This window comes from Anabrus simplex, chromosome 7, assembly GCF_040414725.1.
Source record: "Anabrus simplex isolate iqAnaSimp1 chromosome 7, ASM4041472v1, whole genome shotgun sequence".
NCBI classification, from domain to species: Eukaryota; Metazoa; Arthropoda; class Insecta; order Orthoptera; family Tettigoniidae; genus Anabrus; species Anabrus simplex.
In genome coordinates this window covers 168,574,021-168,593,967 of record NC_090271.1, presented here as the reverse complement: position 1 = coordinate 168,593,967, position 19,947 = coordinate 168,574,021, and the positions used below count along the sequence as shown (strand labels likewise).

Sequence of the window (19,947 nt, the reverse complement as noted above, 5' to 3'; positions counted from 1 at the left end):
TCATTTACAAATAAAGAGATTTAGATTTTTGAAAACTTGTGCCTTTTATCTGCGTCGGCGCGACGTAAAGCCCCTAGCAAAAAAAAAAAAAAAAAACGTGTGCCTTTTGAAGATCCTCTCATACACATCCCGTCCGGGAGTCCTTATATGATCCTTGGCCGGCCGCTACTGCACTATAGGGTGGTTTAGATACAAGCAGAATGGGAATGGGGAAATACTTTTAAATGGTCAAAGCGTAAGCATCAGATGTTGTCATGGTATTTTATTTTTTTCTCCTTGCGATAAGTTTGTTTTCCGACGTTGGCTATCTTGTACATTTCCGCGCTGAAAAAGTTTAGTAGCTGTGGGATAAATGATTTTCTCTGAGTCCCCTTGTTTGGAATTGGATTTTTGCGTATGTATCTTTGGAGTTTATTGAGTGAGAATAATTTTATTCTAGAATTTGTAAGACCTTAATTGTTATGGAATCGTAATCCCTTTGTTATTTGCTTGCATGTTAGAATTGAACGGCCTGCACGCTTCCTTTCCTTCTAGTAACTGGACAGCTTATATGAAATAGCGTGCTGACCGGTTACGTAGTTATTGATATATTTCCTTAATAAGACGGTGCGCAGTCTGTATAATACTTTTTAGGACGTTCTTTAAAATGACCGTTCGTTATTGAATTGTTAGGAGGTTAAGTGCAGCTGAAGTGTTTTTCGGCGTAAGGTAGGCATGTTATTTCAGTTTTATGACTTTTGTTTTCACTTGTGTTAATATATGATCAGATCTTTCTCTGGACTGATGGAAGTTACCCGTGTTTAGTTGGCTGTTGTCCAACAATCTTTTTGTGACTTCTGTGGAGCTAACTACACTTCTGCTATGTATTTAGTTGGATATAACATAGGTTACAGTTATTATGTTCTATCTGGAGCATTATTCTGTTGTTCTTTTGGAATCGTTACCACCTCAAAACTAATTGTATAAGAAGAGTCATGTAGAGAATAAGCAACACTGCCACATTTGGTGGTCTTAATAATTGCATGTAAAGTGTAGACATTGTCATGTCTGCTTAGTGAAAGATATCACTAGAGTGACATTTCATATTTAAATGCTGAACACTTAATCCTTGTTGTTCTTTGTTATGGTGACCAGTGAGGTAGTGTTGTAGTTTTGTATTATACCCAGTCTAGCCATAAACACTGTTACAACTTAAAAAGTGAAAAATGCAAATATAATGAGAAGTATTTTAATTTGCTGTTAGAATGTTGTTAGAATGGGCATTCTTTACACAAATGACCAATCACTTTTCAAAATGGTCACCTTTGGCACTGATACAGTGGTGGTGGTGGTGGTGATTATGTTTTAAGAGGAAGTACAACTTTGAAAAATGAATGTATCGACCAAAGGAAGACAAGGGCCACGAAGGGCATGAAAATGAAAGACTCCCTATGCCTCCATACGTAATACCGTCGGGGTCTGAAAAGAACAAGAGTTGACCAAGGGAGGTCGGATAGGATAGATGAAAGTGAGGAGCCTGGCACAAGTAAGTGGAAGCAATGGCACTGATACAGGCTCTGAGTCTTTGTGGCCACTTGTCTATGGCGGAACGGAGGACATCCAGGGGGAAATCCACCACTGCTGACAATAAGGAACGCTTAAACTTCCAATGGTGGGGTGTCTCTCCTTGCAGACGATGCACTCAAGTACAGACCACAGTCGGTAATCCAAAGGGTTCAGGTCCGGACTGCTACTGGGCCAATCTTCAGTTGAAATCAAGTCGGGGACATGGCGCTGAAGCCACCCTTGAGTTGCCCTAGCTTTGTGGGCTGGAGAAAAAATCCCGCTGGAAAGTCCAGGTTTGGTTTTGAAACAATGTGCCACTTAAATTCTTCACAATAGGCTCCAAAACGGTGCTTATGTACACTGTGGCGCTGGTTTGAAAACTCTTTTCGCAGAAATGCAGCTGGGTGATGCCAGAATAACTCACCCCCCACCACACCATCACAGAGGAGGGATGATGGGGCCCTCTGAACTTTCGGAACCTTTTTACTGGCTTCCCGAAATGATGATGCATAAACCCTGTCGTTTTGCACCTTGAAAGATTCTTCAATAATGAATTCCTTTTCATTGGTGAAGAGGATGTTTCGATGACAATTTTGTGCTTAACGTTGCAGGTGATATCGACATTTAAGCACTCTCAGCTTCTTTAGGCGCTCGTCAAGATAATGTCCTGTTCGTCAGCGATAAGCCCGTAGTCCAAGGTTATCTGACAGAAGCCTTGACATTGACCTTTTTGAAATTTCATTTCACGGGCCATGATAGCCTCGCATTTCTCCGAATACGAGCCACCACTGCCTTGTTTTGCTGCTGGAGTGCTGACCCTGCATGGGCAACCCTCCCTCGGACGATCCTTTACAGTCCCGGTTGCAGTGAATCGCTCAGTGGTCCGGTACCCAAACATACGACTGATTTTCAGCTTTTGCAACGTCTTGAAAATGTCACTTGCAGATTTTCCAACTTCATGTAATGCTATTACTGCAACACGTTTTTCATAATCACCCCATTCCATGTTGAAACCTGGAGCTAGATTCTTCCTCTTTCACAGACAAGTTAACAATCGTTCAAGGTTAACGTGTACACGCCAGTAGTTCTTTACCTAAAAAATAAATAGCCTAATGGTGTTCTTTAATCCACCTATTCGGTACTTTATTTTCCACTTATAGTGGTTACATAAACTGACTATCAGTTAAAAGGGACATGTTTCACCCTCAGTTTAGGACATCTTCAGCCTAAAAACAACCTTCAAGAGTGCACCTAATATTAAATATGGAAGCTAAAAGTTTAGCTAGTTACTAAAATTCGGTACATAAAATGAAAAAATTGATACATTAGCCTATACAAACATGTTAATGGAAACACTGTCAAGGATTAAACTAAAAACTATTTTGTCAGAGACTGAAACTTCTTCCATGAAAATTCTAATTAAAATGGTTCAATTAAAATTGTTATTGAAATACCAAAGTGATAATAACATAATGCCAACGACATGAGGGCGTGAACACAAGCACCAACATGAATGTCATATATACAACATGTTCAAGGCCGCTGATGAATTCGTGAGCATAAGATGAAACTGAAGCATCAGTTGAAGATGCTCTAAGTTGAGGGCGAAACATGTCCCTTTTAACTGATAGTCTGTTTATGTAACCACTATTAGTGGAAATGAAGTATTGAATAGGTGGATTAAAAACACCATTATTTATTTTTGAACTGTAAATTTTCAGTACGGACCAAAAATGAGATTTATAACATGTAATAGTTCTTTACCTGCCAAAGTGGTTGCACAGTGTATGTCAAAAGTTTATAACAGTATTTATGGCTAGACTGGGTACTTTAACAGGACCTGTATCTAAATTCAGAAAACTCAGGAATTAGAAAGTATTACCAGTACAAGGGACAAAAGAATTGAACTTTCTCAATATATTTGAGCATCAAATATTGAAGTAGATGTATTCAAGTATTAACCCGCATGGTATAACAGCCCCAAAGGGCCTTGGGCTGCCAAGCAACCGCTGCTCAGTTTGAAGGCCTGCAGATTATGAGGTGTGTGGTCAGTACGATGAATCCTCTCTGCTGTTATTCTTGTTTTTCTAGACGAGGAAATGTGTGTATTGGCATTTACAGTATTTATAGCAGTACCATAAGACCTATATGCACTGAAGTAAATACAAATTTTATGTAAGTTTCCCTGATGATATTGCTAATTAGCAAGTTAATTTCTCATGACTATCTACATAGCACAGTAGATTTTCCCTCTATGGTGGTCACAATTTGAATTCTGGGGTGCAAATTTGAAAGTTTTGAAATGGAAAGTCACATGTGGTTTAGATTCCATGTAATATTGAAGGCCCTTGGCTATAACGTTATTAAATCTCGCACAAAACTACAAGCTTGTGTTACCTTCTGTATTTAAGGTTTTGAAGTTGGATCCTGGTACAATAAGTGGGCATTTGAGAGTGGTTAAATGTGAGAGACCTGTGTTGGTTGGTGCTTTGGCTCCTTTTCACGGCAAAATTTTACCACTCCAGCATTTCTAAAAACCAATTGTTGAAGGGATGTCATTAAACCTTCTTCTTTTTCTACTTCTTGTGGTTTCTTGAATTATCGTTCCTTGTATCCACTATGAGCTGCACCTCATTACCTTCATATCTTACTTTTGTACTTTACAGATATCGCATTCTTTACAATGCCATAGATCAGTCTGTTACGGCTGCTTAGTGTTCTCTATGCCTGACTTGATATGTACAGTAGTTCGTCCCGATTAGACAGATGGCACCTCATGTAACAGAGGATTGCCAAAGCATTTCTTTCTAGCTTATCTTTGATTAGAGTTATCTCTGATCGGCAGACAATAATGGCTTTTAAAGAAAAGATGGAGATGTTGTCTATGAGATGACTTTCATCTCGTGCAAATGGTTCTGCAAAAAGATTCAAACTTTATCTTGTGTGACTCTCTTAGTTTAGAGTCAATGAATATGACTATTTACAGTCATTGAATATGATTTCTTCAATCTCAAGATATTTATCCTACTTATCCTTTCTTGACTTGCCATAGTTGTGCTAGTTTGTTTTCTGAGAGATCCCTGTTTTGTGCATTATTCTTTTATCATTTTGCTGCAGACTTATTTCACTGTCCTTCCTTTCTCTTCAAGTCTGCTTGTTGTGTAATCGTTCCTATTTAGAGCGAAAGATAGCACCGATCCAATCATGTGTGTGTGATGAGTTTGTTTGTGGTTTTTGATTGGAGACCCTTTGTTTCTCTATGTCTTTGACGTTTGGCTCAAGCTTATGTTCTGCATTGTGGTCTAACGCTGATACTATACTATTCATGTTCGCCTTGGTATGCTATATGAATACGCGTCATGCGGCGTGTAAGTTATGTACGTTATGTGTTTTGATTGGGTGAGCCAGGCCACTTTGCGATGATCTAGGTATCTGATCTGTATTCTCAGATCAAGCTCATGAGCCGTTGACTGATTCATGTCATGCCGTTACGATTCTTATTGTAACGTGTCTTGATATTATATTTTTTATTCACTGTGCTTCACATGTTTGGTCTCTGAGTGTGTGTGGGTGTGGATTGGTTATCAGACCTGTTACTTTTCAGTATCTTTTGGATTTTTGCTTTTGTCATTATTCTTATTTTATCTCGGTATTGTTTCCGACTTCCTCAGCCGATTGATGTGTTTATTTCAGGATTTTGATCTCATTTTACTTGCTCTATGACTCGTGTTTATTTGTTTCCGTAACTATGGCAACTCCTTTTCTTACCTCCTTGTGTTCCATATTTATTTACTTTACTACCAGCCTTAGTTCACTGGCATCTTTTATTTCTGGGGATGCAGTCTCTATGGAGATTGTTGTGAGCCATGTTTCTTTTTTTTGACAAAAAGCTTTGACTTTGTCTGGGGAGCCGTGATCATTTTATTGTGTGAAAGTGGTTTCTTTCACCTCATGATTCCAAATGGTCCTTAAGAAAGAAATACCACTGTCTGGTAATAAATAAAAATAATTGTATCACAGTTCATGATACCTCTGTTTTGATGGTTTAAGATTGTGTAAGATTCAGATTGATAAGTCAAGCTATTTGATTGTGATTGGAGTATCTTTGCAAACCATATATGTGAGTATTTGACTCCCCTGTAATCCCCATTTATTTGTTTTATGCCTATCTTCAAACCTTTTCTCTCTTGTTTATGTTAATAAACTTAATTCATTTAATTAACCTCTGCTCTACGTTGTTGTATCTCTGCTTTGGGGACATGCTTTTTATACTTTGGTTCTCTAGTCTAAGAGGCCCGGATTCAGCTCCTGGCAGTTTTTAGCCAGTTTCGACCAATCCAGAATAGTTAGGTGGTGTAACTATCCTTCTTCAGCTTTTTCCAGGTAATTCTAGGAGTGCTGTAGCCATCCAGGTCAATTTAAGTTTTGGCCAAATATTTAAGGCTAGATGCACTTCCTCACTCCACATGATTTCTCATTTGAAACTTGCAACCCAAGATCAATCGGGTGGAAAGCCAGAAGTTAAGTCACTGTGTTAATTATGTGGGGGGGGGGGGGGGGGGAAACCCCACAAATTCCCTGTATCTCTCTCATTATAAATGTTATTAATATTTTTGTATTTCAGTAGATATTTTCATTATCTTGCTGATCAGTAGGAGCTAATAACCACAAATTTCGCTGCTTATAAAAACAACTGAACAGTATTTACAAATGAGGAGTGTGTCTTCAAAATGTGCTATTTCCACCATAAGAAAGTTGTGGGAAAACGCAAGAAATGTATAATAATAAAAGGTTCATCAAACATACCTATGATCGGGTATAGTACAACTTTTAAGGAATTACATCCTTCTGGTCTGGATTACTCATGGCATTCAGTGATATTTAACTACTGCAATACGTGAGGATGAAATATTAATTTGTTTCTTTGAAGTGGAAATAGCACCTTTTGAACGGACACTCCTCAATTTTACAGTGTTCGCCATTGATGGAATACACAATAAAAATTTTTCTAAACATCTGCATTTTTATAACTTGTATGGCAAAAATGTATCCAACTTAAAAGGATTGAAAACCAGATTTTAAAAATTTTCATATGTTCTGGGTAGGCCTACACCTTTTAACTAATGTACATAGATATTTGGAGGAAGATTGTAGCCACGACAAAATACGCACATTTTGCAGATCTCTGTACAAAACTTGACACGTGTGGGAAGTAGATTGGGACATCTGCTGACTCACTAAATTCTATTTGTTACGTGACACCCCTCCAAGTCAGAAAAGCAGTGCTTAGGATAAGCACGAAAGTGAAAGGAATTGATGACATTGGAACTGACATGGTCAAACTAATTCTTGATTTTATATCACCAACCTTAACTCATATATTCTATTTCTTTCATTTATACTCCACATATCCATCTCTCTGGAAGAAGGCTATTGTGTTACCTCTTCTGAAAAGTCAATCTGTATTTTAGAATATATAGTTCATTCACAAAAGTCTGAGTAACTTCAAATGCGCAATCTCCTTAATCTTCTCCAGTCCGGTTTCCGACAAGGACATAGAACAAATACAGCCTTACTCAAAGTGACTGAGGACATTCGACAAGCAATCAGAACATGATTTCAGTATCATCTTCACTAACATCACCTTCCGAGCCAGTATTGTCACATAAAAATATATAAATCAAATTTTATAAGAGCTCCCATTTTCATAGTTTTTATTACTATTATTGAACAGTTATAATTTTATATCATTTTCATTATTGTTGTTGTTTTGTAATTGCAATGCACATTTACATGATCAATCTAGGGAAAACATAACAGTATTCCAGAAAACTGTACTTACATAATAATCCGTCAGGCTATTTTTCATTCACAAAATATGGTATAATATATAAACAATTTTAAAATCTCAAGTGATAGCTGACGAGAAACAAACATCATTTTAAAAAACTAGATGCTCAAACAAGCACAAAGAAAAAAGAATCATGCAAATACCTCCTACAGGTACAGAGATATAATCTTTTTCAAATCCTTAGAAATGCCCAGTCCAGAATGTTTGTTAGGGATATTCAGGCCCAGACCAGAATGGGTTAAGGAGACAGGTCTCCCAATTCCGTTTACAAAGTATACTAACACCTCTACAAAATAGCAAGAGCGTCTATGCTCTAGGGATTTGTTTAGGAGACTACACTCCAAACCCTGTACGAACCTTTACTGCCTTATCACGGCAATCTTCAACAACAAGAGCATATTTTTTCACTAAAATTTACACTTTCTAGGCCTCTCGAGGCACAGCCTACATTTTACAATTCAGAAATAATTCACTGTCTTAAACTCTCAACAGTTTAACCATTTAACAGAAATGACTAAGTTTTACAGGAGTATTGAATACTCATTCTACCGGATTAAAGTTACTGGCCCGAAAATTAAAATGATGTGGAGGCAGAAATTTGCACACAAGATTAAAACCCTAGTTGGGCTTGTGGCCCGAAGTTACAGAGGCTAATCCTATTCTACTGAGGTGACTAGATGGAGAAAATTTAAGTTACAAGGCTACAGATAGAAAACGGTTACAAAAACATAGTCATCTCAAATACAAGTTGATAGGGAATGCGAGAGAGTGTCACACTCTCTATTTCCGAATTTTGGCTACATTTCTAGACTAGTTTTGAAATTTACATTTGAAGATGAAGTTTACACTATTGAAGATTGGAATTTTCGGGTTTTTTTTTTTTTTTGCTAGGGGCTTTACGTCGCACCGACACAGATAGGTCTTATGGCGACGATGGGATAGGAAAGGCCTAGGAGTTGGAAGGAAGTGGCCGTGGCCTTAATTAAGGTACAGCCCCAGCATTTGCCTGGTGTGAAAATGGGAAACCACGGAAAACCATTTTCAGGGCTGCCGATAGTGGGATTCGAACCTACTATCTCCCGGATGCAAGCTCACAGCCGCGCGCCTCTACGCGCACGGCCAACTCGCCTGGTGATTGGAAATTCAAGATTACATAATTAAAGACAGGAAACCTTCCCCTTAAGATAGCTTTCAGAGCCTATTACCTAGTTATTAAATGGCTGCCATTACCTTACTTCGTTGGACTGCTCGATGAAGGGCTAGACGCCCCCGCCTCCACTATTGGCACACACTCAGTAAACCGGACGATCAAGAAGACAAAAGTGCCAGCTTTTATACCCGAGAGGAAGGTTCTAGAAAGATCTGGACTAAGGCCCAACACACCCCCAATTTCAATCAATCAATACTGATCTGCATTTAGGGTAGTCGCCCAGGTGGCAGATTCCCTATCTGTTGCTTTCCTAGCCTTTTCCGAAATGATTTCAAAGAAATTGGAAATTTATTGAACATCTCCCTTGGTAAGTTATTCCAATCCCTAACTCCCCTGCCTATAAACGAATATTTGCCCCAGTTTGTCCTCTTGAATTCCAACTTTATCTTCATATTGTGATCTTTCCTACTTTTATAAACGCCATTCAAACTTATTCGTCTACTAATGTCATTCCACGCCATCTCTCCGCTGACAGCTCGGAACATACCACTTAGTCGAGCAGCTCTTCTTCTTTCTCTCAATTCTTCCCAACCCAAACATTGCAACATTTTTGTAACGCTACTCTTTTGTCGGAAATCACTCAGAACAAATCGAGCTGCTTTTCTTTGGATTTTTTCCAGTTCTTGAATCAGGTAATCCTGGTGAGGGTCCCATACACTGGAACCATACTCTAGTTGGGGTCTTACCAGAGACTTATATGCCCTCTCCTTTACATCCTTACTACAACCCCTAAACACCCTCATAACCATGTGCAGAGATCGGTACCCTTTATTTACAATCCCATTTATGTGATTACCCCAATGAAGATCTTTCCTTATATTAACACCTAGATACTTACAATGATCCCCAAAAGGAACGTTCACCCCATCAACGCAGTAATTAAAACTGAGAGGACTTTTCCTATTTTATTGGATAATCAAATAAGTAGAAGAAAACAGTGATTGGTGGAAAAATACACATACAAAATTTCTTATTGGTTAATTTTAAAGTTGGCGGAAAAGAGATCGAAGTGTTGACAACTGTGATACACACACACACACACACACAAAAAAAAAAAAAAAAACAAAGACAAATCAACTCAGTTTAGACATCTGTGAAGTAAAATCCAAACTTTTTGCACAAGTTGTTGCAAGTTTATATTGAAGATGGCGTTTTTCAAGGCGCTTCATTTGAATGAATGGAGCGGGTGTACCCTCGTGGTACAATTATTGTTGTATGTATGTCTCACTGGGTGGAATTTTATTTCGGTTACAAGGGTAAGTCATTAAATATCTGCAATCAGTTTTTATAATCTATTACAAAAAATTACACACTTTATATTGATATCATTTTTCGACATAGTTTTCAATGCATATAGTCCGCCGTTTCACAAGCTTTCTGACACTCTCTGCAAAAAAGTTTTTGGTTGCGCATCAAACCACGTATGCATCGCTTCCTTCTCCTGTTGATTGGAGCTGAATCAATGGCCTCTTAGAGCATATTTAAGTGGACCAAACTGATGGTAATGCGATGGGGCAAGATTGGGACTGTACGCAGGATGCTCCAACATCGTGAAACGCAGCGTCTGAAGAGTTTGAGCGATGTGGGCGTCGGTATGTAGCCGTGCATTGTTATGCAACAAAAGGAGAACTTCCGACAATCGACCTCTGCGTTTGTTGCGAATTGCAGGTTTCAGCTTGTTTACCAGCATATCACATTAACATTCACTGTTTACTGTTTCCCCCTTTTCCTGGTAGTAAGTCAATAAGTATCTGCAATCAATTTTTATAATTTATTACAAGAAGATTACACTTTTTATTGATATCATTCTTCAACATAGTTACCGTGCTTTTCAATGCACACGGTCCACTGTTTCACAAGCTTTCTGATACCCTTTGGAAAAAAAGTTTTTGGTTGCGCAGCAAACCACGTATGCATCGCTTCCTTCTCCTGTTGATAGGAGCTGAATCGACGGCCTCTTAGAGCATTTTTAAGTGGACCAAACTGATGGTAAGCCGACGGGGCAAGATTGGGACTGTACGCAGGATGCTCCAACACCTTGAAACGCAGCATCTGAATAGTTTGAGCGATGTGGGCGGTGGTATGTGGATGTGCATTGTTATGCAACAGAATAAATCCTTCCGACAATCGACCTCTGCGTTTGTTGCGAATTGCTGGTTTTAGCTTGTTTACCAGCATATCACTCTAACATTCACTGTTTACTGTTTCCCTCCTTTTCTTTCTTTCTTTCTTTATTTATTTATTTATTAGATACAGCCTATGGAGGGCCATTTTACACTAATAATAATAATAATAATAATAATAATAATAATAAGTTTAAATAAGTATAAAAGATAACAAAGGTATAAACAACAATATTAAGTAACAACAATAATTAACAATTTTAACAGTAACAATGTGACAACAATGACAACGGTAACTGGCAAGTGTCGGTTTCAGAAATTAGGAAGAAGAAAGGTCAAGGGTTGGTAGGACGGAAGAAAGTGAAAACCTGGAGAGGACTTCAAAGGAATCTTTTAATTTTTTGTTTGAAGGATGAGAAAGGTGTGAATATGTCAATATCGGGTAGTGAATTACCAAGTGTAGGGAGATGGTGGAAGATAGAGCGTTGTTGTAAGGTTAGGCGCGGATGAGACACATGATGGGTGCGCCGGTTGCGTGTAGGCCGGGGAGGAACGTGTATAGGGAAGTACGCCGGAAGAGAATTACATTTGGTGTAGCCATTGATTATTTTATGAAGGTAACATAGATCAGAGAACTGTAAACGGCTTCTCAGGTCAAGTATACGCAGGTATTTCATAATGTCAGATTTAGTTTTGTTCTTAAAAACAGGATTGCAAGTCTTAACAATGAAAGTGAAAAAGTTAAAAATACTATTTAGTTGAGATATGTTTGTGATAGCAGATGAGGACCAAATAGGGGAACAAAAGTCAATAATGGGGAGAACATACGAGGCAAAGTATAATTTTAAGGCGTTAATATCATTAATTTCAGTAAACCTGTAAAGAATGCCTAGAGTACGCATAGCACGGGATTTTATGGAGTGAATGTGAGCAGAGAAGGTTAGTTTACAGTCTATTATAACACCTAGGTCTCTTACCTGAGAAGCCGATTGCAATGTATTTCCGTGGATGGTATATGCAGTGTTCATTCCTTGCTTTAGCAATGAAAAGGAGATTGTATTGCACTTCTTAAAATTGGGAGAAAGATTCCATTTCTTAAACCAGTCACCACACGAATTGAGAACAGTCTGTAATTCGTCACAGTCATCAGGCGTAGACACTTCTCTTAGAATTTTCAGGTCGTCGGCGTACAAGAGGAGGGAACACTGACTATTTCCGGTGCAAAAAATTATGTCATCGATATAGAGAACAAAGAGTAGGGGTCCCAGAATACTGCCCTGAGATACTCCTGATAACACAGATAACTATGATGAGGCAGATTCAGGGAGTACCACTCTTTGTTTTCTGCCGGAGAGGAAACTTGTTATCAATGACAAGACGGGGCCATGGATATTAAATCTGGTAGCGAGCTTATGAAGAAGAAGTGCATGATCCACTGAGTCGAATGCCTTGGCCAGATCTATATAGATTGCATCTAACTGAGATTTATTTTCCATTGCTGAAATGATGTGGTGATTGAGAACAGTGAGGTTAGTGAGGCATGATTTTCCGGGAGTGAATCCGTGTTGTTCTTCAGATATGTACGGCTGTGTGAAAAAGAGGAGTCGGCGGTGGATTATTCTTTCGAGGACAGAGGATAGTATTGGAACGATAGATATAGGGCGGTATGATGAGATATCATATTTGTTGCCAGATTTGAAAATAGGTGTGTTATCAGCTTGTTTCCAGCTGTCGGGGAATGTACCAGTAGCCATACACAGGTTTAAAATTGTAGATAACGGTGCACAGAGAGATGCAGAAGTATTTTTGAGGAATATAGGGCTAATATCATTGGGCCCGGTGGAGCGGTTTGTTGGGAGACTACTGAGAATATTTTGTACTTCGTTAGGGGTCGTTGATATTTGTGACAGTGAGTAACTGCAAACACTATTGATCTGTGGTAGTTCTGTGATAGGTGCAGGAGGGCTAAAGGTAGAGTGAAAGTACTCATTGAATTTTTGAGACCTTAATTCAGTTGGGACATCATCACTATGTAGTTTAAGATTGAGTGGTATCCGGGGTGACTTTCTGCGTGACGAAATTAGGGTCCAGAACTTTTTAGGGTTGTTTTTAAGGTTTCCAGTTATAGAAGTGATGTGCCGGTTGTAGTCATTTTTAAGATGCAATTTTGAGATTTTCCTGAGGTGTTTAAAAGTATTATACGTGTGTGAATTGGGGATAGACTTCCAGAGTGACCACGCACGGGTTTTGTTCTTTAGTAGCAATTTAGTTTCGGCACTCAGCCAGGGGGGATATTTGTGTGTTCTGGGTTTGGAGAAAGGTACATGCTGTTTAATGGTGGTAAATATTAAATCCTCAAACAGGGAAACCGCACTATTGACGTCACGCTCAGCTGATAACCAGCACCAAGGGAGGGATGACAAGTCCTGGTTGACGACTAGCCAGTCCACTTTACTCCAGAGCGGAAATGTTACAGGATTGGCCCTTGAGAGTCCCAAAACACTGTGAGCAACACTTTTCCTGTAGAATGTTGACTCTTGAATTTCTTTTTTTTTTTTGACTGGGGATCCTGGATACTACTGTTCCATGCTCTGACATTTGCTCTCTGGTTCGAAGTGGTGAACTCCTGTTTCATCTCCAGTGATGATCCGTTTCAGAAACTTTTCACCTTCATTAGCATGACGGTCCAGTAGGTGCTGACATTCTCACAGGATTGTGCTTCTGCTCTTCGTTGAGTTGTTTTGGAACCCATCTCGAACAGACTTTGTGAAAGTTAAGCCTGTTATGTACGATTTCATATGCAGAACCATGGCTAATGTGCATATCATTGACAGTCACTTCTCTGTTATTCAGGATCATATCACGCACTTGTTCAATATTAGCATCAGTTACCACTGCAGATGCACGCCCGGATCTTTTCCCATCCTTCACCTTTGTGCGACCCCTTTTGAACTGTTCAGTCCACTGGTAAACACTTCGCTCAGGCAAAACATTGTCCCGTATTGTGCTGAAAGTCTTCTATGAATTTCCGCTTCTGGTACACCCTCAGACCACAAAAGACGGATTACGGAATGCTGTTCTTCCTTGGTGTAAACAGAGAGTGGCGCGGCCATTTTTACATCGCAACAGTGCAAGCTGGTATGATAACGCTGAAACCTACCACAGACGTAGACAACAGTGCCATCTAGCGGTTGGTGAGCACACACCGCCATAGAGCCAACCTAAAGACAATTAGAGCAAAGTTGCAGATACTTATTGACTTGCCCATGTATAAAATACTTTGATTGTGTTTAACTATGCTTTCTTTAGTATTACAGTACCGGTCAAAATTTTAGGACCACATAAAGAAATCACGGAATGTCATCTAGAACCTAAAATTGTGCCCCGAGACCTCTGTAATTTTCTTTCTGAGCTCTCACATCTAATGGGATGTGTGTCGCCTGATTTCATTATAGTAGGCCAAATTTTGTAGAATTTTTGAATTTTTAACTCTTGGGAGGTCACACCAAAAAAACAAAATTGGTAATATAATGTACTTTGTACTCTAATTGGTTGAAAGTATCACCACCAAGATTTTTTTGTAGACTTAGTATAACTATGAAAATTCTGTAAATATTCGGCACCATTTTTTTCGTGTTTTATTTTTTTTTGAACCAGGGCTATGACAAGAACAAGGAAAAATATACTATTTTACTGTTGGTTTGAAAAAAAATAAAACACAAAAATCGGTGCCATATTTTTTCGGAAGTTTTTTATTTATACTAAAATGCCCCCCAACTATTGCTAAGTATATAAAAGAATCTTGGTGGTGATACTTGAAACCAATTAGTACATAATTTAGTATTTAGTACATAATATTTCCAAATATGTTGACTTTCTGATGTGATCTTCCAACAGTTAAAAATGTATAACTTATACAATACTTGGCATAAATCACTGAAATCAGGCTATGTATATCATATTACATGCGAGAGCTCAGGAAAAAAAAAAATACAGAGGTCTAGTAGCACAATTTTAGGTTCTAGATGGAACTTCATGATTTTTTTAATGTGGTCCTAAACTTTTGACTGGTACTGTAATTACAATAGTATTAATTATGAATCTAGTGTATAATAATTAGTTTAATGTAAGAGAAGGACTAATAGCCTTAACTATGCCCATAAAGACATTACAAAACAGAAGACCTCCATCGATTCAACAGCATAAATGATGAAAATGGTAACACTTGGGTTGATTGTTAAAAAAAGTAAGAAAATGCTGGAAAAACTACTTCCAGAAGATCTCAATCGAATTCCCCCACCTGCCAATCCCGACCACTTTTGTTGCCGAAGGGCCTGAGTACATCACGGCTGCTCTGAAGAAAATGAAGCCAGCAAAGTCCATTGGTCCTGGAGATCTTCCAGCAGAACTATGGTATTCTCACTGTTGGGATGTAGCAGGATGGCAAGCACAGCTCTTCAATGAGGTCATCAGAGGGGAACAAATCCCGACTGACAATGGAGTTTCACCATACCAATCTTTAAAAAATTAACTCCTGCTGAGTGTGTTAATTATCGCCCAGTATTGCTGCTGTGTCACACTACGAAGGCCTTTGAGTATGTTCTTAACAAACAGAGTTGCGAGATCATTAAGCTTACCAGCAACCAAACTGGTTTTGTGAAGAATTGCTGTACAACTGATGTCATTCATGCTGCATAGCTCTTTGTCCAGAAACACCATGAGAAGGATAAGCTGCTTCATCTCGCATTCTTGGACCTCGAGAAAGCTTTTGATTGGGTACAGCACAGTCTTATCTGGCTAGCGCCTTGAAATCATGGTATGCTTGAATATTTGTCAGCTGGGTGCAGCTACTTTATGCAGAACTGAGGATCTACGTCCAAACTACTGTAGGACCATTTTAAGAATTTCCCATCTTTGACATACACCAAGGTTCCGCTCTATCACCACTCCTATTCAACTCGGACACTGTCACATGGACACTGTGACACCTTACCTGGATCGACTATTACCGTGGGCTCTTCTCTATGGTGACAGTGTCCTGATGGCTTCAGAGAATAAGCTAGTTCTGCAACGCCAAACTCAAGAATGGAGTGACAAACTGGTGAAATATGGCCTATGTGTCAACAAGAAGAAAACAGTACAGTACATGACATCACACATAATGGGTAATACCAATATAATGGTCCGTTATTGGACATTATAAATTTTCCAGCTGACTCATTCTTGGTTGCCTGCGTTTTGCCCTCGTGTGCTAAGTTAGGCTTGTCAGTTAGTACTTAGCACACCACCCAAGACGCAAGGCTAGTGCATACCGTGGAGGCCACTGCATAGGCTACTTGAAGCCACCAGCAGTGCCAATGCACTATGAGAGCTATGTCTCATTTTCAAAAATTGATGCCTGCCTGGCCATCATATGATGTAGATATTGATTCCCATAGGGAACCTAAAATATTTGTCCCAAATGAGTAAATTTATAATACCAATATAATGGTCCGTTGTTGGACATTATAAATTTTCCAGCTAACTCATTCTTGGTTGCCTGCGTTTCGCCCTCGTGTGCTAAGTTAGGCTCGTCAGTTGGGACTTAGCACACCATCTACATGCATTGGCACTGCTGGTGGCTTCAAGTAGCCTATGCAGTGGCCTCCACGGTATGCACTAGCCTTGCGTCTTGGGTGGTGTGCTAAGTTCCAACTGACGAGCCTAACTTAGCACACGAGGGCGAAACGCAGGCAACCAAGAATGAGTTAGCTGGAAAATTTATAATGTCCAATAACGGACCATTATATTGGTATTATAAATTTACTCATTCGGGACAAATATTTTAGGTTCCCTATGGGTATCAATATCTACATCACACATAATGGAAACCATCAAACTAGATGGCGACAATTTGCTGCAAGTGATAAAGTTTAAATATCTTCGTTCCACAATAGCTGAGGACGGCCAGCTCGTTGAAGAGGTCAACACAAGAATTAATGTAGCCTGGGTGAAGTGGCGAACAACCAGAGTCACTTTCAGCTGCAGAGAAAAAAGTCTGCCATTCTGTCATCCGTCCTGTCGCACTATGGCTGCGAATATTGGCCGACTACAATTGAGATAGAATGCTGGCTTAAGAGTAATGGAGACAGTACATTACATCAGACACACACGTAATGGGAACCATCAAACTAGATGGCGACAATCTGCTGCGAGTGATAAACTGATAAAGATGCTTAGGTGGAATGCAGCTAATGGCAGCATCAGGAAATTGTTTGGCATTGCATCTATCTCCAAGAAAATGTGCAAGAGCTGTCTCCGATAGTTTGGGCACATTTTACGAGCACGAGCGAACACAATTGTCAAGGCAGGCTACAACCCGGAGGTCATCGGCTGAAGACCAAATGGGCAACATAAGCAGTGATGACACACTACGTAACGACCTCAAGAGCAAGAATGTCCATCCAGATGCGGCCTAGGATGGAACTAAATTAAGACAGCAGATCCAAGTAGTGGACCCTGCAACCAAGCAGGATAAATGCTAAAGAAAAAGACGATTTAGAAGTAATGTAATACTTGTAAATATGTTCGTTATTATTCCTTGCATGGTAAAAGAAGCACTATAAAAGATAAGAAATTATATTTTTCACAGCTTTCAGTATGTATAGTTTTTCAATACAGCTAATATTAACTGAGTAATTTCACATTTTCTATTTGGGCCCCCTTAATATTGATATGCCACTAATCAAATAATACAGTGTATAGCCTAGTGCACACTGTGGTTCTCCTTGAATTTAATACAGAGTTTCGAGAAATTTTGTTGAACCATTTTCGTGTGATGGTGACACAGAGAGAGAGAAATTGAACTTAACCTACTTTTGACAAGATAAATCAAGGATGATTACATCAGAAGGAATATGCAGGTGAACTAGACAGTGAAGGAAAGACAGAGCTACACGGCTGAAGTGGTGTGGCCATGTAAATTGAATGCCGGAGACGCAGATCCCCAGGAATCACTTAGAGAGGATGGTGCTTGGAAAAGAGACCAGTTGGACATCCCACAAGGAGGTGGTTGGCCCAAATTAAAAATCTAATAAAATGGGAGAGACATTGGAAGATGTAATGAGAGTAGTAATTTAAAGACAGGAACCGATGGAGGTATATCATTCACACAAATCCTAGGTATCCAGCGCACTGGAAGGATCCACTGATGGTGATGATGAGGAGGAGGAGGAGGAAGAGGAGTCAAATAGTATAAAGTATTGCTCCTTCAGCATTCTTATCTCCTGTTTTGCCATGCTGGTTGAAAATTATACATTTGATTTTCATGTAGGCCTTCATCATTCACTGCTGTGAAATGATGGCCTGCATATTGTCATATTACAACAAATTTAGTGTGGTCTATATGATATAAATCCATTAACAGTTTTGGCAGTAAAAAAAAGGGGGAAGGCCTTATTTTGTAACTATTTCTATGAAATTTTTGTGGAGTATTATTCAGCCACTTTAATTTTGTTAATCATCTAGCAGATAGAAAAAATAATTATAAATGCTGAGTTTCGGCAGCTGAAATATAAGCTTTCGGTTGGAAGGAAACCTAAGAAGTTTGAATGCTATTTTGGGAATACGAGATTGGAGGAGGTAGACCATTTTAGGTACTTACAGTAGTGTGCGAATAGTTCCGAACAAGATACAGAAATGGGATCCTGTAATGAGTCATAAAAGCTAATGAATGTCAGTTCTAAAAAACAACCAAACCCCACAGTACTTAACGCCCTTGAAAGGGCTTTGGCCTGCACAGCCCGAAGGCCTGTAGATTACAAGGGGCCGTGTGGTCAGCACGACGCATCCTCTCGGTCGTTATTCTGGGCCGCCATCTCACCGTCAGATAGCTCCTCAATTCTAATCATGTAGGCTGAGTGGACCTCGAACCAGCCCTCAGTTCGAGAGAAAAATCTCTAACCTGGCCGGGAATCGAACCCAGGCCCTCCAGGCGAGAGGCAGGCATGCTACCCCTACACCATGGTGACGGCTGAACATCAGTTCTGCATCTCATAAAAAATCATATTTTAATACCTTCTTCATTTTTAGAACTGTACTAACATGTTTTGGCATGGATTCCATCAGTTTTGCACGATGTTCTTAATTTCATTATGAAACCACTGATGTTTGCTTTTGATGATCAATCCACTTTTGCCATTCTCTTCTTATAAATGAATTATTCATTTGTGATTGGGTGAATTGATGGCCAACTTGGGTGTTATTGGCATCTAAGAATTTTTTTTTCACTTTTTTTTTTCAGGTAACGTATGCGACATGGTGCAAGATCTTGTTGAAGGATATCATCGCTATGTAGAGATATTTTTTGGTAATTCAGGCACTATTCTACTTCTTCTTCAAAGGGTTTCCATGTTCTGGTCATTGATCATCGTTCCCTTAAGAGGGACTGATCCCTTGTGGGTAACACATCCCAAAGCATCACTTTTTTTGTTTTTGTCGATGTTTATGTGCTTGTTGAATAGCTTTTTACACACATACGGAACACACTGGCTGCAAACATTGAAATGGCTTTCATCAGAAAATACTATTTTCTGCTAGCTGCCTCTGTGGATCAGTGTTAGAGTTGGCCTCTGGATCCCAAGATGGTGGGTTCAAACCTGACAAAGGTAGTTGGATTTTTGAAGGGTGGAAGGAAACTCTGATAACCTACTCCATGTCGTACAATGTTGGTATTTAAAGACGTCTGGTGACACATTTGGGGTTTACCCAACAAAATTAATTAAAAACTCAGCCAGAGATTTGGTTTACTCTTCAATGTAGTAGGCCTGGAGTAAAATGGAATGTTGAAATTTACTAGTTGACAGCCAGGTAGTGTCAAATCTTGCTTATGGTAAGCTGAGGTCATATTATTATTATTATTATTTTGACTTAGTGGTATTAGGGAGCTCCGATTTTCCCAGCAGGATGAGTTCAGGCTCCCCAGAATCCCAAGGCCTGAATGCGCCACCACTGGTGGCAGGAGATTGAATAATCCCTGGGTTAGTGACATCTGTGTCGTCGTTTATCATTGCATAAGAGCTAATAAAGGGATTTACTAAGGGTGAAGACCCAAGGTCTTCAAGGTTGGCCGCTCCAAATCTTATTCAGGAGTGTTGTGTTGATGGTTCTTACAGAGTGATTGCCAGTCGCTCTAACCATCCTACTTTATTCTGGCTTGGGGCTGGCTACAGCACTACTAA

The 19,947-nt window shown here is 39.3% G+C and overlaps 1 protein-coding gene across 2 annotated transcripts in view; it reads left to right on the top strand.

Moving 5' to 3' along the window:
* The first annotated feature begins 289 nt into the window (after positions 1–289).
* LOC136877008 (uncharacterized) overlaps positions 290–19,947 on the top strand; it is a 64,906-nt gene continuing 45,248 nt past the window's right edge. Inside the window, exons 1-2 of one of the 2 annotated variants that reach the window (XM_067150798.2) lie at positions 330–394; positions 19,011–19,076. The gene's annotated coding sequence lies outside the window, so the exon portion shown is untranslated. Of the gene's footprint in view, positions 395–19,010; positions 19,077–19,947 lie in introns of both variants that reach the window. The other variant, XM_067150797.2, reaches the window with a different exon arrangement.